This window comes from Primulina tabacum, chromosome 15 (assembly GCF_025594145.1).
Source record: "Primulina tabacum isolate GXHZ01 chromosome 15, ASM2559414v2, whole genome shotgun sequence".
Lineage (NCBI taxonomy): Eukaryota > Viridiplantae > Streptophyta > Magnoliopsida > Lamiales > Gesneriaceae > Primulina > Primulina tabacum.
In genome coordinates, this window is record NC_134564.1 from 15,755,186 (window position 1) to 15,779,717 (window position 24,532).

The 24,532-nt window shown below is 37.8% G+C and overlaps 1 pseudogene; it reads right to left on the reverse strand.

Moving 5' to 3' along the window:
- Window positions 1-428: 428 nt before the first annotated feature.
- Window positions 429-2,431, reverse strand: LOC142525908 (thylakoid lumenal 19 kDa protein, chloroplastic-like; annotated as a pseudogene).
- Between the last annotated feature and the right edge of the window lie 22,101 nt (window positions 2,432-24,532).

The window sequence follows — 24,532 nt, forward strand, 5'->3', positions numbered from 1 at the left end:
CAACTCTCGGGTACCCTCGCGCACATGCGCGGATCCATGTCGCGCATATGCGCGAGGTCCTCTGCCTGCCTCGCGCATATGCGTCCGGCAGGGTCGCGCATATGCGCGAGGTATTTTCCTCGCACATAATTCAAACTTCTTTCCGACTTCCCCGGTCTGATCCGTTCTGTCTATAATCACATCAATTAATCAATGAATCATTTCAAATTAACAACACCATAAATCTCGGGCATTACAGATATTGCATGATACTTTTTCAATAACAAGTTAACACATATTTTTTCAATCTCTAACATTCATTTAGGATATAACAAAATGTAAATCTCCTGCCAATGCAGCTCCCACTTCCTAAATTTCGAGAAAAGAATACAATACCAGCAACACTTAGCTTCCAATTTTTTGCACCAAAATCCGTGTACTATAGAACACACTTATATTTCCATATCAACATTCAAATCTCAAATAAATGAGATATATGCATATATCCACTTACCAGTCTATATATGTGATTCATACAAGGTGGATGGATCCAAAAAATTAATATGATATATTACAGGAGTGGATCAAAAAATCATCCAACCACAGTTTTGAAATATTTTCTGCGGTGGCAATAAGATCTTGTAAATCTACATCCGACAGAGCAAGATTGTTCAAGACCAAATCTTTTGGTGCCAATTTCCCGAACCCATCAAGGAAAGTTAAGTAAACATTTTCAGTCTTCTTCTTGGGGTTAAAGAATTCAATCTTTTCCGTAAGTCCCCTTCCGAATCTTGGACACCAGCTTTTCCTTCCACCCATTTGGGACGTCATAGATGTACTCCACGGAGGCTTTCTTGTCGGAGTTTCTGCCGTATCCGTCGTAGCTAGCAGCGCTAGCGACGGTGCCGTAGTAGAGATGGTAGGTTGTGGAGGAGTCAGCTAGTTAAGGTGCAGTGGTGGTAAGAATTGTTGTGGCCAGAGTTGTGGCGGCTAGGGTGGTGGTTAATTTGGCCAGGAGTGGTTTTGTGGGCGAGATGGGGAGGTGGGTTTTTGGCGGCTAAGGTGGGAGTGGTGATTTTGTTGGATCTCGGTTTCTCGTGCCCAAACGCAGCAGAAGTTTTAAAAAATTTTAGATCTTGACATTCAAAATATATTTGTTTGAGCACTCGTATGGTTCTAAAAATTAAACATACATAGGATGTTCAAAACTTTTACCTTTGGTGAAAGATTCAATAGGCTCCAACTATTCCGGGATCAGCGGAGATAATTCTTGATGTATTTTCTACGAAATTTTTTCGAGAACCCATTCTTTTAATCTTCGAATCAGGTCCACGACTAGAGGATTTGTTCTTCTTCAAATAGAACTAGAATATTTGGAAGAAGTTTCAACGTTGGAGATTAAAATCGAGAGGTGGCTCAAACAAAAAACTCTTTGATGTGGCCGAAAATTTTTAGAGGGAAGTTGGAGGAATTTTCGAAAATCGCAATGAGAGTGGAGGCTTGCTTGGTGGCTAGGGTTATGGCTTATTTACTATCTTATATTCATGTCATGACCTAATTTTCATAATTAACATTAATGAGCTTGATTAATTAATTGGACTAGTCCAACTAGTTTAATTAATTAATCAAAGTCCATTAAGAACTTTAATTATTTAGTATGTTAGACTTGTACTCCTACAAGCCCATTAAAAATACTTCCCACTATATTTAATTTAATATATAGTAAACTAAACTTTTGAGTTTAATAAATTAAATTCTCAAATTTTATAAATTCAATTCATTGAATTTATTCTCTCCAAATTTTATAAATTCGTAAATTCAATTTCTTGAATTTACTATCTCATAAATTCAATTCCTTGAATTTATTTTTTCAAAATTTAGTTATCTTAAATTCAACTCCTTGAATTTACTATATCATAATATAAATTCAACTTCTTGAATTTATTTTATCTACGGAATAAATGATCAAGTGCTTGTGTGACCCACTGATAAGTGCAAGATTGGCACTTAATTTATATTAGAATCTATGTTGAATTATGCTTGTTTCGAACAGAATTATGCTTTTTTGGTTAGATTATGTTGTCATTTCAGGAATGGAGAAAATAGTGGACACGAAGCCAAGTAGAGTCAAGAAAACATAGTGCCATGAAGCCCTCGGACAAAACCTCGTGCGCGCCCGCGCGAGATCATGCGCAGCCGCGCGCGATGATATGCAAGGAGATCGACAGCAAGGTGCGCGCGGCCGTGCCACATCACGCGCAGGTGCACGCGTACCAATACAGGCGAATGACCATACACTTACGCGTAGCCGCGCGACCGCGCGCACACATGCATTGGCCAGCTGAGCAGAAGCAGCCGCACAGCCGCGCCAGAACATGCGCCACCGCACGCACCGAGTGCCCAGAATCTTATAAAATGCACGAGCTAGGTCAGAAAAGGGGGGGCCAGTCATTTTGAGAAAGAATTCCACGAGAGATTCAGCCTTCCAGGGAGAAAAAGACATGAGGGAACAAGAACAAATACGAAGAACGACGGATCTGGGGACAGAGACGACACCTCGGATTTGTTATCTGATTCTTTCATCATTATTTTCTATTGTGTCGATGTCTAAATATTCAAACATGTTTTGCTTTTATTTAGAATTCGTCATGAACTAATTTTCTAGTCTAGAGAATGACGTAACTTTGTGGATACGATGATTTGACACAGTGGTTTATTTGATTGAATTCCAGCTCTTGTTTAATTGTGTTCTCTATATTTATTTCACTGCAATTTACTAGCCATAAATTGTTTGTTGTTTGATTAATCTTATAACTCGGGAGAGGGACTAGGATTATAGATCATTAGAGACACATCGTTGAATGTGTATAACGTTCGGAAGGCGTATAACTTTAGCGAGGCTTAGGTAAGAACATCGTTTGCATTTACCAATCAAACGTAGATTTTATTAGGAATAATTGAATCGAAGTTTGATTGATACAGTTATTCGTCACTTGGGAAAGGGGAGAATAAAATAATTTAAGTGTTCTTGGCCATTAAATAATTGGAATTCATGAATATAAATTTAACTGTGAATAATTATCGTGGAAACTTGGTGAAATCATTCCTCTAGATATTTTCTCTCATTGATATTTCTCCATTCGGTGATTAGTTTAACTATTTTCTTGCAATCAAGTCATTTACACAAACCAATCTTTTAATTGATTATTCTAAATAAAATTGATACTATTTTAATTACAAGAACTGATATAATTTTTATACACACTCCTCGTGGGATCGATATCTGTACTCTAATCAGTACTAAAACTTGACATCGTGCGCTTGCGAGCATTTAAGAAAACACGCAACAAGTTTTTGGCGCGGTTTCCGGGGAGTGTCAAATTTGAATTTATATCAGTATTGTTACAAATTAGTCTAGATTTTAATTTAGAGCTTTTATTTTATTTTATATTGATTAAGTTTTTCATTTTTTCCTGCTTGACAGTGTATGCTAAGATTGCAAAATTCAGACTTGCTGATTTTTGACCCGGAGATCGAAAGAACTGCAAGGAAGTTAAGAAAAGCAAGAAGGGAAGAGATCCAAGCAATGGCTGATCACAGAGAAAATGACAGACACATCCCGCCTGAGGCTATACCTATCAGAGATCACTTCAGACCAGTGATCAGCAATCATTACTCTGGTATTGCAAGAGGAACCATCAACGCAAATAATTTCGAGCTGAAGCCTGCTCTAATCAATATGGTTCAGCAAAACCAGTTTTCTGGGACTGCCACTTCTGATCCTCACGTTCACTTGAAGACCTTCTTGGAGATAACGGATACGGTAAAGATTAATAATGTTCCTGATGATATTATTAGACTGCGTTTGTTTTCGTTTTCTCTGAGGGATCAAGCTAGAGGATGTCTCCAATCGCTTCCCTTGGGAAGTATCACGACATGGCAGGAGCTGGCGACGAAATTTCTTGCAAAATACTTTCCCCCTGCAAAGTCTGCACAGTTGAAGATTGAGATTAGCACGTTCAGGCAGACTGATTTTTAGCAATTGTATAAGGCATGGGAAAGATAAAAGGAGCTGTTGAGAAAGTGCCCAAACCATGGCTTCGAAGACTGGGCAAACAAGAGGAACAGTAGATGCTACAGCTGGTGGCACGATCTTTGCTAAATCTCCGGAGCAAGCTTATGACTTGCTTGAACAGATGACGATAAATAGCTACCAGTGGCCGTCTGAAAGGGCAGGAGTAAAAAGGACAGCCGGAGTGTATGCTGTGGACCCTATTACATCACTCACTGCATAGGTATCCGCACTGACCACACAACTCGCAGCTATGAACAAAGTGAGCATATCAGAAACTGAGAGTCCATCGACTGTTGCTGAAGAACAATCTATTAGTGAAGAAGCTCAGTACGTCAACAACAGAAATTTTGGAGGATTCGGAGGATATCGAGGTAACCCTTCCCCTAATACTTATCATCCAGGATTAAGAAATCATGAAAATTTTTCTTATGCAAATAATAAAAATGTGTTGAATCCTCCACCGGGGTTCGATACATCAAAGGGGGAAGGAAAGCCTTTGTTAGAGGATTTGGTAGGAACATTTGTTGCTGAGTCTGGCAAAAGGATGGCAAGAACTAAGTCTCGTCTGGACAACATGGAGACTCACATGGGAAATATGGGGGCCACAATGAAATCTCTGGAGACACAAATCGGACAGTTGGCCAACGATTTGAGAGATCAGAACAGGGGTCAGTTTTCTAGTAACACGGAGGTTAACCCAAAAGAACAGTGCAAGGCAGTCACTTTGAAGAGTGGAAAAGAGTTAGAGGTGCAAAGTTCCAAGGAGGGAATGGAAAAGGAGAAGACAGTTGAAAAGGGTGAGTTTGAGGATGAAAAAGAAGAGAAAAATCAAAAGCCCAATGCTGAAGTTGAAGTCGAACAACCTCCTGTATTTCAGCCGACTCTTCCATATCCGCAGAGGTTCAAAAAGAAGAAATTGGATGATCAGTTTGCAAAATTTTTGGAGATCTTTAAGAAGATACACATCAACATACCATTTGCTGATGCTTTGGAGCAAATGCCGAATTATGCAAAATTTATTAAAGATGTGATGTCTAAGAAGAGGAAGTTGCAGGATTTTGAGACTGTGAAACTGACTGAAGAATGTAGCGCCATCCTACAAAAGAAACTACCACAGAAATTAAAAGATCCAGGGAATTTTACTATTCCTTGCTTTATTGATGGTTCTAAATGTAGTAAAGCTTTATGTGATTTAGGAGCGAGTATTAATTTGATGTCATTTTCTATTTACAGGGATCTGGAGCTTGGAGAAGTCAAACCTACCACTATCACCTTACAGCTTGCGACAGAAGTCTCACGTATCCACGTGGGATCAGTCGAAGATGTACTGGTAAAAGTGGATAAATTTATTTTTCCTGCTGACTTTGTGATTTTAGATATGGAAGAGGATCATGATGCTCCATTAATCTTTGGGAGTTCTGGCAGCTGGAAGGGCATTGATAGATGTGCACAAGGGTGAACTCACCCTGAGAGTTGGCGGAGAAGCAGTCATTTTTAACATCTATCACGCCATGAAGGGATCGAATGAGGTAAGCACTTGTAAGAGCATTGATATTATAGACTCATGTATGTCTCTTGAATGTGCAGGAACTAGGGATCCTTTGGAGAGCTGTTTGACAAGCGCTGCATGAACTAGTTGATGAAGACAATTGGGAAGTAAAAGAGCAGTTGTTGGCTCTTGAAGCATCACAGAAAGAAAGAAAAATGGATGCACCGCTTGAGGAATTGGAGGTAAATGAGCAAACAAAGGTAATACCTCCTTCCCCTGATTTGAAGGAGCTGCCAAGTCACCTTTGCTATGCATTTTTAGGTGAAAAGTCGATCTATCCGGTAATCATCTCTTCCTCTCTTACTTGTATTGAAAAAGATAAATTATTGAGAATATTGAGGAAATTTAAAACTACTTTAGGATGGTCGATTTCTGATATTAGGGGAATTAGCCCCACTATATGCATGCATAAAATTTTGATGGAGGAGTCATATACTCCTTCTGTGGATCACCAGAGGAGATTGAATCCAGCAATGAAAGAGGTTGTGAAAAATGAGGTACTGAAATTACTGAATGCTGGTGTAATTTATGCCATTTCTGATAGTAGTTGGGTATCTCCTGTACAAGTAGTGCCTAAAAAGGGTGGAATAACTGTAGTTAGAAACGAAAATGATGAACTGATATCTACTCGTACTGTAAATGGTTGGCGAGTATGTATTGATTATAGAAAGTTAAACAATGCTACACGAAAGGATCATTTTCCACTGCCTTTTATTGATCAAATGCTTGATAGACTTGTTGGCTATTGTCATTATTGCTTTTTATATGGTTATTCAGGTTATAACCAAATTGCTATAGCGCTAGAAGATCAGGAGAAGACTACTTTCACGTGTCCCTGTGGCACGTTTGCTTTTAGGAGAATGCCGTTTGGGCTATGCAATGCACCTGCCACTTTCCAGAGGTGCATGATGGCCATATTTGCAGACATGGTGGAGGAGATCATGGAAGTCTTCATGGACGACTTCTCGGTATTTGGCTCTTCATTTGATCATTGTTTACACAACCTATCCCTTGTTTTGCAGAGATGCCAAGAAAAGAACTTAGTTCTTAACTGGGAGAAATGCCATTTTATGGTCCAAGAGGGCATTGTTCTTGGACATAAAGTGTCTTCTCGGGGATTAGAGGTAGACAGAGCCAAGGTGGTTGCCATTGAAAAACTTCCTCCACCAAAGAGCATCAAGGGAATAAGGAGCTTTTTAGGACATGCGGGGTTTTATCGTAGATTTATTAAAGATTTTTCTAAGATCACGAACCCCCTATGTAATTTACTTGAAAAAGAGTCGACTTTTATATTTGATGATGATTGTTTGCAGGCATTTGAGAAGATCAAAGTGGCATTGGTGACTGCACCGATCATGATAGTTCCGGACTGGAAGGAGCCTTTTGAGCTAATGTGTGATGCAAGCGATTATGCAGTGGGCTCTGTTTTAGGCCAAAGAAGGGAGAAGATGTTTAGGGAAATTTACTACGCAAGCTGCACAATAGATGCTGCACAACAAAATTACACTACAACTGAGAAAGAAATGCTTGCAGTATTATTTGCATTCGACAAATTCAGACCTTATTTGATTGGCACAAAGGTAATCGTTTTCACTGACCATGCAGCTATTCGCTACCTGTTCGCCAAGAAGGATTCAAAACCACGCCTGATAAGGATGGATTTTGCTATTACAAGAATTTGACTTTGAGGTCAAGGATAAAAAGGTTAGTGAGAACCAAGTGGCTGACCACTTGTCGAGGCTTGAGCTGGAAGAGAAGAGAGTAGAGGGAGCTATACAAGAAACATTCCCTGATGAGCAACTCTTCGAGGTAAATTCCATACTTCCTTGGTTTGCTGATATTGCTAATTTTTTGTCTTGCGGCACCCTTCCTCCAGATTTGAGCTATCATCAGAATGAAGAAGTTCGTCCATGACATCAAGTTCTATTATTGGGATGATCCATTTGTATATAAGAGGTGTGCTGACCAAGTGATTTGGAGATGTGTGGAGGGTATCGAAGCTCAACAAATTTTGGAGAAGTGTCATTCTTCACCATATGGTGGACATTTTGGAGCATCACGAACATCAGCTAAGGTATTGCAATCTGGTTTTTATTGGCCTAGTTTGTTTAAGGATAGTTATACCTTAGTAAAGTCATGTGATAGATGCCAGAGGTTAGGAAACATATCTAGGCGTCATGAATTACCACTGACAAATGTCTTGGAAGTGGAACTTTTTGATGTCTGGGCATAGATTTCATGGGACCTTTTCCCCCTTCTTTTGGTAATTCTTATATTTTATTAGCTTGTTGATTATGTGTCGAAATGGGTGGAAGCAATCGCCACCAATACTAATGACTCTCATGTTGTAGCGAAATTTGTGCATAAGAATATTTTCACCAGGTTTGGAACACCGAGAGCCATCATAAGTGACGAAGGTACACATTTTTGCAATAGAATTTTCAACTCACTTTTGGCTAAATACAATGTGAAGCACAAAGTGGCACTAGCATATCATCCTCGGTCGAATGGACAAGCTGAAGTATCCAACCGGGAAATTAAGCAAATACTGGAAGAGACTGTCAACACCAACCGGAGGGATTGGGCTATGAAGTTGGATGATACGTTATGGGCTTATCGAACTGCATTCAAGACGCCTATTGGGATGTCTCCCTATAGGCTAGTATTTGGGAAGGCATGCCACTTGCCAATAGAACTGGAGCACCGAGCATTCTGGGCAGTTAAAAAGTTGAACTTCGACCTGAAAGCTTCTGGCGATGTCAAAAAACTGCAGTTAAGTGAGATGGATGAATTCCGAAATGACACTTCTGAAAATGCCAAGATCTACAAAGAGCAAACTAAGAAGTGGCATGACAAAATCATTGTCCGAAGGGAACTAAAATCGGGAGAGCAAGTACTGTTATTCAATTCACGTCTGAAGTTGTTCCCTGGTAAGTTGAAGTCGCGTTGTTCAGGGCCATTTGTAGTAGAAACAGTATATCCTCATGGGGCTATCGAGCTGAGATGCAGTGATGTACGAACTTTCAAGGTCAATGGACAGCGGGTTAAGGAATACTAGAACTGAAGTGAGGAATATTGACAATCTTAGTCTGGGCGAACCAAACTGATCAGACTGGTGACAGTCGGGCTGACGACGTTAAACCAAGCGCTGTGTGGGAGGCAACCCACAATGATTTTTCGCATTCATTTTGTTTACTTTATTTCATTTTAATCTTTTATTTGTTGCTTTTAATTACTTTCATTCGCGTATGGATTTGAATTGCTTTAATTTTTGCAGGTGTGAAAAAAAAATAGTGAAGATAGCAGATGCAAGCGGGCCACCGCGCGAGATCGCGCGCAGCAGCGCTCCCATCCAGTGAGCATCGAAACAGAGAGGAGCGCGCCATCGCGCGACATCATGCGCAGCCGCGCGCGATACATTATTGCCGCAAGAACATAAGCATACGCCTCCATTATTGAAGACAACAGAAGGGTGCGCGCGACCGCGCCACTTCTCGCGCCACCGCGCGCACCGCGTACCTAGCATTTTTTTAAAACCCGAATTTGTTATACCCATTCACTCATTCTTTACAAACCCTACTCTACAAACACATATTCTCCTCCCCTCAAAACAGCCGCCTCCCTCAGGTCCTCTCCACACAAACTCTCCTCTCAAATATTCATCTCCTCCACAACTTCAATCCAACTCCCCCACTCCAACAAACACCCCTCCATCATCAAACCTTCACACCACCAACAGCCCAGTCGCCGCCGCCGCTCCTTGTCGCCGCCACCGCTCCTTGCCGCCGCCACTTGCTACCGCCAAGCGTCATCTCCGGTTAATTTTCTACACTCAAGGGTACCGTTTCTTTATCATTTGGGGATATTTTTCAGATTTCAAGCAATTGTTGGTGTCATTGTGTCTATATTTCTTGATTATAAGTGTGGGTATTGTTGAAAATTATGCCGCCTAGAAAAAGATCGAAGGATGGGGCTTCATCTTCTCGTTCCTACGATGCTCATAAATTTTGGAACGAGGAAGCATTCCGAGTTTACGAGAGCACCATGTCTAGGTTGATTATTCAAGAAAGAGGGCTAGATCTGACGTTACCCTGAATATACAATAATCGATGAGGTTGAGCGAAGGGGGTGGGTAGATATAGCACAGTCACCGCCAGATGCAGTTATAACCGTAGTCCGAGAATTCTACGCTAATCTGAGAATCAAGCACGAGGAATACGGAGTTTTGGTACGAGGGCAACTGGTCTATTTCGATTCGGCAACCATCAATGCTATTTACAATCTGCCGAGTTTTGAAAATGATGAATATACTGCTTTGATTACTGGCAATGTGGATTACGATGCGATTCTCAGGACCTTATGCATCGAGGGTGCAGAGTGGCGCTTGAATCAGGGCTCCCCAGTTACTCTGAAGAAATCTAACTTACGCCGTGACCCACGCAGTTGGGCATCTTTTATTCTCTCACGGATCATGCACTCCTCACATCAGACAGAAATTACAAAGGATAAAGTGGCGTTGATTTACACCATAATGACTGGGAAGACCGTGGATCTTGGGAGGCTCATTCACAGTTTTATCATGCGTGCTGGTGCAGGACTCATGACCGTCAGCCTCCCTTGTGCACATACTATCACTGCCCTATGTCTTCATGCCGGTGTGCAATGGGGCGCAGATGAAAATGTTTTGAAAGCAAAGGGCCCAATCACGGTATATACTCCACACCGCATGCGCTTTGAAAGCGAATTGGAAAGACAAGAGGCTAGGGCAGCTTATAATCAGAGGGCCAGAGAATGCCAGCCGCCGCCACCACCATCGATCCCTCGATCCAGTTTGCAAGACAGGATGTTCCGAATGGATCATGAGATGCTGGGGTCAGCGCCAAAAGCTGACCGAGCACCGACACACTACTAATGCTTTCATGTCTTATATGATGGACTTCACATCGGTTCTCGCCCAACGTTTTCCACCTACTGGACCCGAGGATGCTCCCTTTCCACCATATCCAGCGTGGCCACCACAGTACCCACCACCAAATCTATCACCACCACAGCCCATGGACGATGATGTTGAAGATACCGGGAACGATGACTCGAGCCCCGAGTTCTGACACTCGGGAGAGAGGTATGTGTTGTCATGTTCTTTACTTTTATACATTGAGGACAATGCATACTTTAAGTTTGGGGGAGGGTAAAATTGCTTCTTAGAGTTTTTCTGCAATTTTTTTTGTTTTATTGCTCAGCAGTTAGTTTGATTTTTTATTTATTGCATGCTAGATTTGATAGGTAGAGTCATGGATAAGTAAAATGTGTGACCAATGATGAAAACTTAATTGCGATCCTGAAATATATATGTGTTCATGATAACTTAGGAGTCACAATTATTTTGCACTGTCGTGTTTGTTGATACTATCGTTGCTTAGAGACAAGTTGCATGCCTGTGATGCTAAACAGATGAGGGAGATCTGATTCTTGGTAATTCTTGCATGACATTGATTGACACTTTTGCAATCATAGGAATGAGCTAGACAATTTTTCACAATATCCTTGGGCCTGTGTTCTTTGCTTACTGTCAATTGTAGCCCTTTGAGCTTCAAGTTAATTGAGATGCTTAAATTTTCTTCGTGCACCTATTTCATATATCATTTTTATTAAAAATTGCATGTGACTGGTTTGTATGAGTTGACTAATGGATTGACGGAAGTCTAGAACTTGTTTGAACACTTTTTGAGGCGAAATACGGATAATATGTGACATAGGAATGATTTAGGCGATCTTTGGAGCCGTTTTGAGCCTTCGAGCCTACCAAACGAAAATGAAATATCCCTAGTATCCCATTTTGAGCATAATAAAAAATCAAGTGGTGTATGTCAATGACATACAATTAGCCCTCACTTGTATTTATTCTACTTCCCACAACGACTACCTAATGAAGCTTATACACTTACTGTCTTACCTAATTTTGAGAGAAATAAGTTCATGGGTGTTGTAATGATTCAAATACTCCTTGAAAAGAAAAGAAAAAGATAAATGTGCTAAAAGGAGTTGAGAAAAGAGAAAAAAAAAGAAGAAAAACATTCAAGAAGAAAAAAAAATGTGAATCAAAAGTGGTGAAAAATAAAATATATGGGAGATGAAGGATATGAATGAGAAGAAAGCAATAAAGTGATGGTGAATGAATTGATAGTGAAAATGATGAAGATTTGATTATTTCTCTCAAATTTTGATTTCCATACCCTTTATTGTAGCCGTGAGCCGTGGCCTGACGTTACAAGCTTACAAGACCTATTAACCTTGTCCCATTTATCCAATATACTAGTGGAGAAAAGTTGTTCAAATCAAGCCTATGGATACCTGAAAAACATTGTCAACGAGTATAGACTTTAATCACTTGCTTGCAAGCATCTCATTTTGTGATTTCATCTTTGGCATACTTGTGTTGACCATCTTTCGAGCCAAATAATCACCGATAACGTCCTATGTGATATGTGAATGCAAATTTATATTTTGATGAAGTGTGAGTTGAACTGAACTGAGGATTTCTTGATTCTATAAGGCGAATGGGCATTACAACTCTATTTGAGCATTCGATGGGGTAAACGAACATTGACATATCACACACACACGTGACTCTTGGGAAATCGTGAATTACATGAAATTAGATAAGTCGGAGGTCAATATCACTTTTCACATATCCATGACTTTAGTAGTTGCGTTAATCTTTTCCTTAGTTATTAGCTTTTATTCTATTTTGCTCGGGACTAGCAAAAGTTCAAGTTTGGGGGGTTTGATAAGTGCAAGATTTGCACTTAATTAACATTAGAATCCATGTTGAATTATGCTTGTTTCGAACAGAATTATGCGTTTTTGGTTTGTTTATGTTGTCATTTCAGGAATGGAGAAAATAGCGGACACGAAGCCAAGTAGAGTCAAGAAAACATAGTGCCATGAAGCCCTCGGACAGAACCTCGCGCGCGCCCGCGCGCGATGATATGCAAGGAGATCGACATCAAGGTGCGCGCGGCCGCGCCACATCACGCGCAGGCGCACGCGCACCAATACAGGCGAATGAACAGACACTTACGCGCGGCCGCGCGACTTCATGCGCGACCGCGCGCACACATGCATGGGCCAGCGAGCAGAAGCAGCCGTGCAGCCGCGCCAAAACATGCGCCACCGCACGCATCGAGCGCCCAGAATCTTATAAAATGCGCGAGCTAGGTCAGAAAGGGGGGGCCGTCATTTTGAGAAAGAATTCCACGAGAGATTCAGCCGTCCACGGAGAAAAAGACATGAGGGAACAATAACAAATACGAAGAACGACGGATGTGGGGACAGAGACGACACCTCGGATTTGTTATCTGATTCTTTCATCTTTATTTTCTATTGTGTCGATGTCTAAATATTCAAACATGTTTTGCTTTTATTTAGAATTCGTCATGAACTAATTTTCTAGTCTAGAGAATGACGTAACTTTGTGGATACGATGATTTGACACAGTGGTTTATTTAGATTGAATTCCGCTCTTGTTTAATTGTGTTCTCTGTATTTATTTCACTGCAATTTACTGGCCATAAATTGTTTGTTGTTTGATTAATCTTATAACTCGGGAGAGGGACTAGGATTATAGATCATTAGAGACACATCATTGAATGTGTATAACGTTCGGAATGCGTATAACTTTAGCGAGGCTTAGGTAAGAACATCGTTTGCATTTACCAATCAAACGTAGATTTTATTAGGAATAATTAAATCGAAGTTTGATTGATACAGTTATTCGTCACTTGGGAAAGAGGGAATAAAATAATTTAAGTGTTCTTGGCCATTAAATAATTGGAATTCATGAGTGTAAATTTAACTGGGAATAATTATCGTGGAAACTTGGTGAAATCATTCTTCTAGATATTTTCTCTCATTGATATTTCTCCATTCGGTGATTAGTTTAACTACTTTCTTGCAATCAAGTCATTTACACAAACCAATCTTTTAATTGATTATTCTAAATAAAATTGAGACTATTTTAATTACAAGAACTGAAATACATTTTTATACACACTCCTGGTGGGATCGATATCTGTACTCTAATCAGTACTAAAACTTGACATCGTGCGCTTGCGAGCATTTAAGAAAACACGCAACACCCACAATGGTTCAGGGTTGCAGCTAGCCGTGAGTTCACAACTCTTTGTGATTCAGGACATAATCCTTTATTTGAGCTTACCCTAATTTGCCTACTTCTATGTGTCAACAATTGATCATGAGAATTTCAGAAATCATATTTCTGATTAAACCCATCAAATCATTGCAAGAGCGTCTAGTAGCATATCTTCATGATTTCCTAGGTATCACTGATAATGCCTGCAAGAACCAGTCGATTATGATTAACGTACAGTACGGTCCCTTCATCTCATATATCACGATTGAATCTGCAACCATTGGTTTATCGAGGGTTGCATAATAATTCGATAACTATGTGACACATCTTTGAGAATAAATAGTGGCATCAGCATGTACAATTGGAGAACTCTTTCTCTAACTTACATCTCATATTCTGGCCAGATATTCTATGCACTATTATTTCATCAGATCACATAGGATATCCACACCTGTAGGTGAGTGGTGAATTCCCGACTACAATGCACTGACTCCTACATGTGTCGCAACTGTACCCAATCTCGCCACCTTATGACCTCATGGAGTCGGTAAACGAGTCAAAGCACAACCCTAGCATAACCCTAACATATAGAGCCTCAGTGTTGTCTCGAGTCATAAGGACTAATGGTGTACAATCATAACCACGGACTTATCCTCTCGATGAATGATAACCACTTGAAAAGTCCGAGGGAAGGTAGTTCGGTATAATCATCATATGACTACCAATCTGCATGTTTGGACATCTCTATGCCCTTACTAAGAAACGCGGTACACAATATCACAGATGCTAGTCTCGAGTTCAAGCGACATTTATCCAAGTTTTAGGTGGTTGAATCGACTAGGACGAATTTAGTTCATTCAGTGTTTACAAAGAGGCAGTTTGGATGAGGAATCCGCAACGGTGTCTTGCTTGGAACTTTTCCAAGAGACAACTGCACCATTTAGCATGAATACAAAACCAGAGATCGATTTCGAATCATCTACGTCACATTGGAAGCTAGAATCAGTGTAGCATTCCAATTTCAATTCTCCATCTCCGTAGACCATGAACAAGTTCTCAGTCCTTCTTAAGTACTTAAGAATATCTTTCCCGGCCTTCCATTGCATTGGACCAAGGTTCGCCTGATATCTGCTTGTAACACTCAGAGCGTAAGCAACATCAGGACGTGTCGATATCATACCATACATGATACTACCAATGGCTGATGCATATGGAATACGTGTCATGATCTCTATCTCTTCATCATTTTTGGGACACATAGCTTTAGATAGAGTAACACTATGACACATTGGTAAGTATCCTCTCTTGGACTCTTCCATAGAGAATTTCTTCAGGATGGTATCGATATAAGTGGCTTGGGTGAGCCCCGGCATCCTCCTTGATTTATCTCTATAGATTTGTATTTCCAATACACAGGATGCTTCACCCATGTCTTTCATGGAGAATTTACTTGCTAATCATACTTTAGTTTATTGCAATAATCTATATCATTTCCAATGAGCATGATATCATCAACATAAAGTACCAGGAATGTCACTGCACTCCATTAACTTTCTTGTACGCGCATGGTTCATCGAAATTTTTAGCAAAACCAAATTCCTTGATAGTGCTATCAAAATCCGAGGTTCCAATTCCTTGACGCTTGCTTGAGACCATATATTGATCTCTGAAGTTTGCATACCTTATGCTCAATTTCTACTGATGTGTATCCCTCAGTTTGAGACATAAAAATATCTTCTTTGATGTCTTCATTAAGGAATGCAGTCTTTACATCAATTTGCCATATTTCATAGTCATACCATGCTGCTATGGCTAGTAGTATTCTAATGAACTTAAACATAGCAACTGGTGAAAAAGTTTCATCATAGTCAATTCCTTGCCTTCGAGTATAATATTTCGCAACTGGTCTTGCTTTGAAGGTCAATACATTCCCATCTGCCCCAAGCTTTCTTTTGTAGATCCATTTGCATCCTATGGGAACGATTCCCTCAGGGAGATCTACCAATGTCCAGACTTGATTTGAATACATAGAGTCCATTTCAGACTGCATGGCTTCAAGCCATTTGGTTGAATAAGTATCAGATATTACTTCTTTGAAATTCATTGGAGCACATCCAACACGAGCCTCATCACGGCTTTGTTCATGAAGAAGCGTATATCTTACAGATTTTCTAATAACTCTATCAGACCTTCTAGGAGCTTGTACTTCAACTACTGGTTGTTGGGGATTATGTTCAACTTCTATAGTTGAGGGAGTATCTTGAATTTCTTTAATTTCTATCATCTTGACTTTTCTATCTAATAGAAATTTCTTTTCCAAAAAGGTGGTATTTCTTGAAACAAACAATTTTGCTTCATTGGGTTAATAGAAATAATATCCAACAAAATTCTATGGATACCCTACAAAGTAGCACAAAGTAGATCTACTATTCAATTTGTCTTCCACTGTCTGCTTCACGTAAGCAGGACATCCCCATATTCTCAAATAAGAATATTTGAGAGTTTTTCCCATCCATATCTCATATGATGTTTTATCCACTCCTTTAGTATAGAAATTATTCAACTGTAACGTCCGAAAAACCAACCTACGAAACCACATGCATGCAAAATTGTTTTAACTTCTTAATTGTTTTATTTAATTGCTCTTAAATGCTAGCATGATATTTATTATATGATAAAATGATAATATGACATGATTATATGAAATTAAGTATTTTACCCGAATATTCGATAATAGGCAGGGGAAAGGAGATCGGGGACAAGACAAGAATATGTATTTTTATTTAATTAATGGCAAGGATTACAAATATGATTTAAAAACGATTTAATTTTCCTAAAAGTTTTGGAGTTCGAATTATTTTATGAGTCGAACTCGATTTTTCCGGGAAGCCGGTTTTGGAAAAACAAGGAGTGTTAAAAGATCAAAAATATTATTTATCGGAAACTTATTTTATACACTTTTATTATTTAATTAGTTAAGTGTTATTAGGCCCAATTACCTTTAAAAATTGCAAGCCCAAAACCATAACCCATTAATATGTTAATTATATTATAAATAAAAGTGCCCTAGGTCTACTAAACCTCACAATTCACCTACCAATTAGCCAAAAACCCCTTGCACACAGCTTCAATAATGTCGAAAATTTGGAGAAAAATAAAGGCTTGTGTTGTCCGTCGTCCAACGTCGCACCCTCGTCGAAGATCGTATATTCGAGCGTTATAAACGCAAAGTCACGTTTCTTAAACCTTTTTAAAACATCATACAAATCATAATATGTGTGTGTTAATTGTTTATGCATGAAAATATTGTTGTTCGATTATTTTTACGGTAAGATACGTATTCTTCAAAGTTTTAAGATTTTATGTTTATTCGAAAAACGTTATGAATCCAAGGGTTAAGTTGCCAATACATGATAAAAATATGAATGAATTAGGGACAAAACATGATAAATATTGAAGGAAATAAAGTTGGAACCGTAGGAAAAATTTAGAACATAGAACCGTGGGTTGTGTGCATGTTGTGGTTCTAAGGGCTCCCTGGCTTTGCATGGGGCTTGGGGGCTTGGCTAGGGCTGGCTGGGGCTCGAGTAAGGTCAAGGGGGAGGGCCTGGTAGAGTCCTATGAGGCTAGGACTCGTGCATCATGATTAGGGAGGAGTCCACGCTGGATGGGGTTCTTCTCGAGGGGTTTTCTAGTCTGGCCAAGAGTTGCAGGGAGTGGCTCGGTTTGGCGTTGGGCTAGGTGGTCCATCAGGGTCTTAGGGTGATGGGCAAGGGTCGGGCCAGGGGTTGGAGTGGTGGGCTTGCCGCTGGCTCGAGCAAAACGAGGGAAGCGCATGGCAGCAAGGTTACGCACGAGGCTGCTTGGGTTCTAGGGTCTGGGCTGGGCTTGGTTGGGTCTGGGCGTGATCCAGGGATGGTTAGGATTAGGTGGGATCGGTTGTGGCTCGGCTGGGAGAGTCCTTGGGCGAGAATCTCCTTGTGCTCAGGTTTGGGGGTCAGGTCTAGGAGAGTTTGAGCGAGCCAAGGCTAGGTTCTTTAGGCTGGGTTTTGTCAGGAGGGTTTCTAGATGGTTTGCTCGGGTTTGGCTTGAGGTGGCTCGACCATGGCGCGAGTATTTTAGGGGATGGCTCGGTGTGTTCCTCGAAAGGTCAAAAACGGAAATTTAAAGGCTAAAATTAGAATCATGGGTCCACGGGTGTGGTTCATGGCTCACAAGGGTATAATAAATAATTAAAATGATATGTTTAAAATTTGGGGTCAAAGTAATTAGTTTTGGAATTATCCGGGATTTAATCGCTTTACGAAACGTTAATTAAAGAATTAATTGAAAAGCCTAGTTTTATGCTTTATAAAATTATGAAAAATTATATTTAAGCTTAAATACTTATTGAGATTATTTCTATGTCATTAAAAATGAGAAAAAGATAAAATCGAGAATTTTTACTTCCATGGGCAAAACAGTAATTTTACACTTAGGAAAATACGTAAATGCTTTGTGATGCGATTTTGATTGTTGCACTCCCAAGAGCAGGTTGTCCACAAGTAATTTAATTAGGAGAGTCTGAATATCGTATTCACAAGGAAGCGAAGGTAATTACAAGTCCACTACAATATCCTTTTGTTTTGATTTGTTTTTTTCTTTTAATTGTTTGAATATTTAATTGGTAATTTTTAATTGTTCAAATTTTAATTTAAGTAGTTGAGATTAGAGGATCCACTCTTGGTATTTTAATAAAATTAACATTAATGAATTTCATTGAAATTCACTTAATAAAATGGTTCCAATATATTAAATAATCATATTTATATTACATTATATATTATTACCTTATAAATATATAATATATACCAAAACTTATAAATGTTGTCAAGTATATATTTGTAAACACTAAATCAAGGTTCCAACTTTAAATGGTTGGTAATACTAAATTAACATTTAAATGGTTCCAAAAAATTAATATTATGATATATTCATATATATTAAATCAAGACATCCACTTTAAATGGATGGTAATACAAAACTAACATTAAAATGGTTTCAAGAATTTAGTGTAATATATAGTAACAATAAATCAAAACTCCCACTTATAAGTAGGGTATAATAATGCTTAAAGAAATAAATATAACATAAACAATAATAATGATTAAATAATATAATACATAGATTATTACATTTTAATAACCTTATTATCATAACAAGAGCTTCACATTTTCATCTCAACTTTGTGAAGTTAGCTACTCATTATTCAAAGTATAAAACTTTGAATATGAAAATAAGATGCTAATTATAAGAAATAAAGAGAGAAATATTATGAATTCAAAGGTTTATTCATAGAATGAGGGATATCTCAATACATTACAATGCACCCCTATTTATAGCCAAATTTGAGGAGACAACTATAAATAAAATATTATTTTTTACACATAAGTCTTTATTGGTGTTCCAAGAAATTATGTCATCATATACATCACTTTTGAAAATCTTCCCATCTGTATTTTCTTTTCCACATAAAATAAAACATGTAGATAATTGAATTGTTTGAATTGTGGTATTTTTTATTTACTATTTGACCAAGTAATTTGAGAAATATGGTCAAAATTCTAGAGCATGGTAAAACTGCCACTCCTTTTGTAACTTTATTTGTTGCTTAATTTTATCTCAATTGTGAGAAGATTTTTATCTTATGCTTGTCACCAATATTGTAGATATTATCATCAACTTTCTACATAACCATGAATCATCTTAATCCCATTTGCAACACCAATGTTATTCTTGTTTTATCGAACCTGTAAAAATAGTAAAAACTTATAATTACACAATTTATTTTTTTATACAATTTATTATAAAACATATAATATTTAAACATTTAATAAAACAAAAACTATAAATTTATATTATAGAACGTTTAACTAATGTACAATTTTTATGTTTATCACACCCCAACCAGCTTACTGTTAGTCCCTAGAAATTTAAGCGTTAATAGCAATACAAAACATATTGATTAATTTAAAATGTAATCGGAACTATCCAAATGTTTAAACTAAATTTGAAAACTGTCAAAGTTATATCAAGATCATCATAATTATAATTTATGAAATAATCTGAGCTGATCAATTCAAAGCTTATTTTCAGGTAATTAAATGTACATGGCTTTCAGAAATTCCTAGTACGAGTCTCAACTCCATATCCTCACATGTTAATAAATGTTTCAATTACCTGATTACATGTACATGGCCTTCAGAATTAACAAATAAATGATCAGAAAAATGGTTTACAGAATGCAGATAGAAAAACGAGCCAAATTAATCAAAAGATAGGAAATCCATTGATTCAAAATCAAGTTATTCTTATTATATATATAATTTTTTCTGATCTTTTTTTCCTAATAACATCGCAGAATCAGACTAAGTATATGCTCCATGACCACATATTTATTTAATTTGTACAATATATTTCTCTCTTTCTATTTTTTGTCTTTCTTTTTTCTTTCTTTTTTTCTTTCTTTGTTTTTTATGAGAGATAATTGTGTCGTAGCATATAACTTTAAAATTAATAGATATTCAATATCTTTCTTTTTTTTTCTCTTTTTTTTTCTTCAGGAAATATCATTTTTTTTTCTCAAAATAGAACTCAAGATCTAAAAAATAGATAGTTTCTCTCATGGTCAATAAAGGCTCGCAAGCTGTTTTCTCAATCCTCCCTACTCACTCACAAAATATGTGTGAGTTTAAAAATTTTAGGCATTGTTATCAGGTATATCTTGGGCCATATACTTTAATAACTGATTTTATCACAATGGTTAATCAGTTAAAAAGATTTTATAAATCATATTTTTATAGTGATCAGAATATTAAAATTGACTTCTTTTTTTTCAAATAAAAATTTAAACATCCTTAGATAGTTTAATACATTTTCAAATTTAAATCTTTCAAAGATGTAATATATGATATTTTTGCAAAAATTACTAAGATACAAACAATAAAAATGGTTTTATTTTAAAATAATATTTTTTTAAATATATATATATAAGAATAAAAAAATATAAAGTTTTTTTTATATATATAAGTTTGTTCTCCCCCAATCAGAATATGACTGTGGGGATCCGGACGCTAATTCATTCCTTAATCGTCTTCAGGAATAATTCAAACAATTATAATAATTAGGGTCTAAATTTTTTTTTTTTTAAATACAAAGCGGAAACGTAATGTAATTCAATTCAAATTACATATTAAATATAACATACAATTCTTGTATTATATACAAGAATTCACCTAGGTTCAACTATATATCAGTGCTGAATCCTAAGTTGCTTCGAATTACTTGCAAATACTGGCTATACAACATCCGTATATACCAATCAACAGCTCATACCAAATCAATATCATCAGCTGTTATCAAATTCAATCTCACATATCACCGTAATATCATTCCCCTTCAGCGGAAATCCGCAGTACTCACTGTACAATACCTCGACTAGAGCTATCTCGATACTCATACAATATGTCATAAAGTGACAAGATATCAGGTCACTAGTGATAAAATCTAGCACTACAGTTTCTGGATATCCTCCAGTATCTAGATAGTTCGCTCCGACTATCCGGCAATCTATAAACCATAGATAAAAAATCATGCTATACATTCTGCCAACAGTACTAAATCAATCAAAAATCACGGTATGATATAATTAACTCTGGCATTTAATACCATCTGACCCCTTTTCTGACATACCTCTCAGTCGTCTTGTCATATCTGTACGTCATCCGGTATGCCGATTTGAACAATCGTTCAATCATAACCACATCCTGGTACGTTCTTGGCACGATTTCGGTAAGTCTATCAACAGATCCATAGAAATGTACTCCAATTTCTATTCAGGAATCGATAATCTGTATAACCAATCTCCTGGTTTCTATCTTCCTGTCTTCATCTGTCAGCGATTTAGACATTTCAATACAAATTCTGACAAAACTGATTTCATTTGTTTACATCAAAACTGTCCGTTCGTATTATCACACATTTCTTGTTACCAGAATAATACTGAATCTACTACTGTGTGCCTCTGACAATACCTGTCATTTCAAATTCGAAATATCTGGCACAAACAAATTAGCTAATTATATAAAATAAAGCATTACCTACCTGGTATACTGATTGACACACTGTTCTGACTATCGAAATCAAGTTCTGAACAATCGGATCACTGTTTCAACTGTGCTACAATCAATCAGTATACTATCTTCAGATATCATAGACTCTGAATACAATCTGTTGCAACCTGGATTCATAGCCGAATAATTCTGTATACAACAATCTCAGTTCCCAGAATATTCAATACAAATTTCAACTGTTCGATTCAATCAATCATACGCTGCGAATATATCAAGATCTCATAGATACAACGAGCATAAAGTCATCAGAACACTTCGGAACACAGGATTTATCAACCCATACACAGAACTGAAGTATTTCCCAGAGAAACACATAATCAGATGTAACTCTAATTCTCAGGCAGTAAATCTTTCTAACTGACATTTCAATTCTTTCAATTCCATCAAGATCATTCTGTACAGAAGTCTAAAATGAAATCCATACCTGATATCAAATCAAGGCTGAAGTCGCTCTCCCTGATATAAAACAACCCTGGAATTTCATCCGGAACGACTATAGCAACTCTCCTGCTACTGACAAATCATTCCCAGATAGGCTCAACTTCAGTAATCAACTGAATACACAAGGAATTACTCCATTCTTTTCGATAATCATCGAATCATACATAATACGGATATCAAGGAATTCAAAATCGAGAATCCTTACCGTATATCATTCGTTCATCGGCCATTTCAGGTCCGAATCTTACCATCTTCTGGCAAGAATCTATAATAGTTCTGTACTAGCATATTAATATCAATAATGTAATCAGAATCAGATAACACAAGTACAATAAAATCTAATTCAATCTCATTCTCTTTTTACTGCATTACACAATATATCACAGAATTCACTGATATCAATTCCTTTCCCCAAAAGGTACAAGGATCAATACTACAGTAATACAGACCCAGCAGGTACCACATATATCAATACAACTCAGTCAAAGATAATCGTAGGGAATGCATTAGTATATATCAATACATATGCAACGTAATCATAAAAGATTATTACCTGCCACTATATCATCACGTGTGTCCTGGGTCTGTTCCTCGATCACTACCACCAGATGATTCCACTCCCTAAAATCTTCGGGAACCTCTCTGTGGACAGACTCTAGCAAAGTGTCCCTGCTGTCGACAAACATGACAACTACCAAGTACACCTCTGCATTGTTCTGTGGGATGCCTTCCTCCACAGGTTCTACAATAAACTCCGGTGTAACTCGGGTTAGAACCACTGGAGCTAGATGAACCGCTCCCTAACTTCTTAAACTGTTTCTTTCGAGCTTTCAACAAATCTTGCTTCCCACTCGTACTGCCACTATCCAATCGGAGAGGGGATTGTTGTGTCTGGGGTTGCATTGCACACAACCTTTCTTGTTGTCTAATCAGACTCGCCTCAGCTCTTTTTGCTTTATTCAAAGTATCAGCAAAATGGTAAGGTCGCTGTATATTTATCAATGCAACTATCTCTGAATTCAATCCTTTGATGAACTGCTCAGTTACAGCTTCATCATTTCCAGCTATCTGAGGAATAAAACGCAGTAGAGTAGAGAATTTAGCAACATATTCTTCAATATTCAGTTGGCCTTGTCTCAAATTCTCAAACTCTGCTCTCTTGTCCTCTCGGTACGATCCTGAGAAGAATCTTCGAAAAAATTCAGCTTTTAAGACTTCCCACGTAATCACCGTACCCCGCTGTTCTAATACTCTTTCGGTTGTAATCCACCAACTCCTAGCGACCTCGTGTAACTAGTTGGGTACCAATTTAATTCTCTGTTCATTTGGATAATCAAATGAATCAAACAGTATCTCTATATAATCTAACCAATTCTCACACTCCACTGGTGTCTCATTACCCCTCAGAATCGGCGGTTGAAACGACTGAAATTTCTTCAACTGTGTTTCCATCAGAGTTTCTGTCTCATCCATCTAATCAATCGAAGTACTACCCCATTCTCGAATTCTTCCTTGGAGGGATATCTGATAACCACAAGGGTTAGTACCACATGAGATAAATCAATCTCAGTCCCTTCCTGATCAGCTTACCTTCTGATCAAGAATTGGTTCTGATTCATTTTCAAATCAAATACATTACCAAATCACTCAGCTATTCAGGTAACATGTATTTAAAAGCAGTAAACATAATATCATGCTAGCATACACAATGTAAGTCAACATTATAATAAGTCACATGCTAACAATCACATGCAGGAAAGAAAACTCAATCTACCCCGCTCATTCTCTTCTATCTCAATCTCAAGACCTACAGTTCTAGAACCTACTGTTCTGGAACCTAATGCTCTGATACCACCTGTTGTGGGGACCCGGACGCTAATTCATTCCTTAATCGTCTTTAGGAATAATTCAAACAATTATAATAAACAGGGTCTAAATTTTTTTTTTTAAAAATACAAAGCGGAAACGTAATGTAATTCAATTCAAATTACATATTAAATATAACATAAAATTCTTGTATTATCTACAAGAATTCACCTAGGTTCAACTATATATCAGTGCTGAATCCTAAGTTGCTTCGAAGCCCGGATCTCCACGCTATCTAGTCCAGCCTCTTTCTCTTCTTGACCCTGATCCTATCCCACCTGTTGCCATGCACACATACA